The sequence below is a fragment of the Punica granatum genome, chromosome 6, assembly GCF_007655135.1.
Source record: "Punica granatum isolate Tunisia-2019 chromosome 6, ASM765513v2, whole genome shotgun sequence".
NCBI lineage: Eukaryota > Viridiplantae > Streptophyta > Magnoliopsida > Myrtales > Lythraceae > Punica > Punica granatum.
In genome coordinates, this window is record NC_045132.1 from 11197681 (window position 1) to 11202204 (window position 4524).

Genomic DNA, 4524 nt, shown 5'->3' on the forward strand with positions numbered 1-4524 from the left:
ATCATCCAATTATCATGTGAATAACGAAAATATGAGACACGGATACAAACAATCCCAAGGGACGATTCCAATCATGCCTTACATGCATAATATGCTTAAACTCAAGAACGAAATCTATTTCAACGAAACAAAAGAAAGTCGACGCCGTCAAGGTCTCTCAAACGCAAACGGACACACAAACACGTACACATGACACATAATATAACGAAATCCACAAAGAATGACGTCGACTCATACGATGGAAAAATGTGAAACATGGGAACCGACTCATTTCGGGATGGGAGAAACCACCTTAGACCCGTGTGGTCCAAGGGGACTCTCGGCCACACCCATCCAAGAGTGGCCGTGGGTCCTCATGGCTCACGCGAGTCAAGGGGGGCTCTCTAAACCCGATCTAAGCCTATTCCCACCATGCTAATACGTGGTACATGACAAAACAGCGGCAAAAGGGAACGGGGACGGCTAGCTTCGAGGAAAGAGAAGTACCCTAGCCTCGGAGGAACCATAGAGGCTCACGGGTCACCCCCTCAAGGCTAGACCGTGGGTTCTATGGTTCGGCCGTGACTCGGGACCTCTCCCGCTTCGATCCACGTCGTCTCCCCTCATGAGATATACATTCATGTAGTTTACGAGCATGATAGATAAAGTAAATAGATGCTGGACGTTGTATGGCATGCATGAGACATCCGGATCCGAGAAAAAAATGCAAGCTTTCACCTATCCCGAACCTTTAAAGCATATTAACACCACACGTAAGTAAATATCAAAGATCCTAACTCCTCTAAGTTAAAAGGGGTGTTACCTAGCCTCGATGTACGAGGGAAAGAATCGGGGAAGCGGCCACGAGAGTCGCAAGACTCGGCTTGGGCGGCTACGGGTGAGGGACCCGTAAGTGGGCAGGCGCGGCAGTCTCGGGAGAACGGCTTGGCACGCTCGCTCCGATCACGGAACGGTGCAAGGTCGGGCCCGTTGGACTCCTAAGAGGCAGATCTAGGTGGGCACGGAGAGCTCCGAGCGTGCCGAACCCTGAATAAGTCGGAAATGGTGAGAGAAGTTCCAGTGAAAACACAGAAAAACTGGTTAGCGAAAATGGGCCAAACGGAGGTCGTGCACGGTTGGTCGGCCCTCGGATCGTGACCACCTCTTCACGAGAGAGGGTGAGGGTTGTGAGGAACCCTTTAAACTTGATGGCACGACTCTCCGAAGTCGTGGGAAGAAATGGCACGCGTGGAGGTGTCCGGTGCACGCGGGTAACGCCTAGGAGACCCGATTCTTCATGCGACCAGAACTCAACGTTGGGGGCTTCAAATGGAAAATCTAAGCCCGGAAATGGACTTAGGGGGTGGAAAATATGTAGGCTATGAAGTTTGAGAATTTTTGGGCTAAGTCGGGCCGGGTGGTTACCGGAATACCGGGTGGTTTTCCGGCGGTTTTGGCCGGTTTCGGCCTTGGTAAGGGGGGACGGAAGTGAGGGAGTGGGCTGAGGTTTGAGAGAGTCCTTGAGAGAGATTGGCTTGAGAGAGAGTGAAGTTCAAGAAGTGATTAAAGATAATGATGCAAAGGCTTATAAAGGGAGGCTTAATGAAGCAATTAGGGAAAGTGAAGTGTGCTTAGGAGGCCTAAGTATGGGCTGCCGAAAATGGAGGGAAGATTAGGGAGGGGTTTGTGTCTTGTAGAGTGTAGGGGAAGCAAGAGGGGTGATGGGTGTGATGGATGGGTGATGGGAGTTGATAGATGTGAGAGGAAGTGATGGGTGTAAGAGCCAAAATTTGAATTTGTGGAGGGGAGGGCTTGGAGCCGCCGGCCATGGGGGCTTGAGCCGCGGCTCGGGGCCGTCAATTCGAGCCGAGGGTTGAGCCGTGGCTTGGGGTTGAGCCGCGGCTTGATGGCTTGGCTTGGCTAGGCTGTGGGTCCCATTCGGTTGAGGGAAAAGCCGGGAAACGCTTGAAACTTGATTGAACGCGCATCCGACTTCCGATGTCCAATTAATTTGAAGATTTGGAATGCTTGAACTACGAGGATTTGAACGAGCCCGATATCGCCATACGTCGCGTGGACGAACGTCCGGGCGACTCGACGCCTCGAGAATCGATTTTGCCTCGTTCGGACGTTCGGAGTGGAATTTAATGCCCTTCGACCTCCGATTGATCTCTGTGCATTCTTGTATTTGTTTTGACGATCCTTTTGCCCCGTGAGGGATTGTTGGCTCGTCATCCTCGATCGGGGACCATTGGCCCGGGAAGACCTAGGGACTTCGATCGGGGTTTTCTCAGTGTGCCCTGAATGCTTTGAGGTGCTCGGGGATTATTGTGAGGTGCTCAGAGATCGTCGTGAGGTGGTCGGGGATCGTTGTGATCCCTGTCTTCTGTGGACGTGCCCCGAAGGCTTGCCGGGAGACGTTCGTGAACAATGAAACGTCCCTCGGGAAATCGAGTCGAGTTCCGGAAGGTCATCTGAAGCTTGTTCCCGACCTTGGTGGTCCCTGGGTGCCTGTAGGCCTATCTTGAGGGGCCGTTTGCTTGTCAGTGGAGCGAACCCCGGGAGCTTTGTCAGAAAAGGCGTCCGTGGGGAATCGGGGTGTCCCGGCTTAAGCAGGATGCCCCGGAAATGCGACCGGACGTGCCGTTGGTCACTTTGGCACTGAGAGGGATTTTTGAAGCCCCATATTGGGCACCTTTCGGTGCTTCGGTGACTCGGTGATGAATAGTGCCACAGTGCCAGCTTCGCGGTTTTCGGGGTTCTTTGCCCGTTCATTCTTCTGACCGCTCTCGTCTGCCTTTCTCAGTGGGCTATGCTCTTCTCCTACCGCTCATGACCTCGTGCCCGCGTATTTTGCCTCTGATTGCCGGGCGATGAATAGTATCCCGGGCTTCGGTCGGGAATCCTCGTGTGGGAAGCCGGTGGGCCAAAATGGGGTGCTGACAGCTTGCCCCTCTTTGGTTGCATGCTCGGTTAGAGGATGTAGCCAAAGACTGTGAGAGGCGCCCTTTTTGGGTCCCGGCGACCGCTTCTGTTGTTGTCCTCCGTGATAGCTTGCTTCCCCGTGTTGGATATTTTGGGAGGATGTGCAAAGGTACCCGAACCTGTTGCAAAATAACCACATGGTTAAGAAGCGAAGATTATGAAATGCAGGTGAGGGGTCTAAGCCCATAGAAAACGGTAAAATGGACGCGAAGTCCGGAAAGCAGAAAAGTTACTAGGCCGAAGCCCGTGGAAAGCCGTAAAGTTACTAGGCCGAAGCCCGTGGAAAGCAATAAAATGGACGCGAAGTCCGGAAAGCGATAAAGTCACTAGGCCTAAGCCCGAGGAAAGCAGTAAAATGGACGCGAAGTCCGTAAAGCAGTAAAGTAAAGGCGGGACTCGGCCCTGCGAAGAGTGAAGACGGGACTCGGCCTTGTAGAAACGCGGCGGTGGGACTTGGCCCTGCATAAAAGGTGGTGATGGGACTTGGCCCTGCAGATGGGACTCGGCCCTACAGAAGAGTAATGATGCGACTCGACTCTGCATAAGAATAAAGACGGGACTCGGCCCTGCATAAGAGTAAAGACGGGACTCGGCCCTACATAAAAGTAAAGATGGGACTCGGCCCTGCAGAAAAGTAAAGATGGGACTTGGCCCTGCAGAAAAGTAATGATGGGACTTGGCCCTGCAGAAAAGTAATGACGGGACTTGGCCCTGCATGAAAAGTAATGACGGGACTTGGCCCTTCAGATGGGACTCGGCCCTGCATAAGAGTAAAGACGGGACTCGGCCCTGCATAAGAGTAAAGACGGGACTCGGCCCTACACGCATAAAAGTAAAGATGGGACTCGGCCCTGCAGAAAAGTAAAGATGGGACTTGGCCCTGCAGAAAAGTAATGATGGGACTTGGCCCTGCAGAAAAGTAATGATGGGACTTGGCCCTGCAGAAAAGTAATGACGGGACTTGGCCCTGCATGAGAGTGGCGGTGGGTCTTGGCCCTGCAGATGGGACTCGGCCCTGCATAAGAGTAAAGACGGGACTCGGCCCTTCATAAAAGTAAAGATGGGACTTGGCCCTGCAGAAAAGTAATGACGGGACTTGGCCCTGCATGAGAGTGGTGGTGGGTCTTGGCCCTGCAGATGGGACTCGGCCCTGCATAAGAGTAAAGACGGGACTCGGCCCTTCATAAAAGTAAAGATGGGACTTGGCCCTGCATGAGAGTGGTGGTGGGTCTTGGCCCTGCAGATGGGACTCGGCCCTGCATAAGAGTAAAGACGGGACTTGGCCCTGCAGAAAAGTAATGACGGGACTTGGCCCTTCATAAAAGTAAAGATGGGACTTGGCCCTGCAGAAAAGTAAAGACGGGACTTGGCCCTGCAGAAAAGTAAAGACGGGACTTGGCCCTGTAGAAAAGTAATGACGGGACTTGGCCCTGCATGAGAGTAAAGACGGGACTTGGCTCTACATAAGAATAAAGACGGGACTCAGCCCTGCATAAAAGTAAAGATGGGACTTGGCCCTGCATAAGAATAAAGGCGGGACTCGGCCCTGCATAAAAGTAA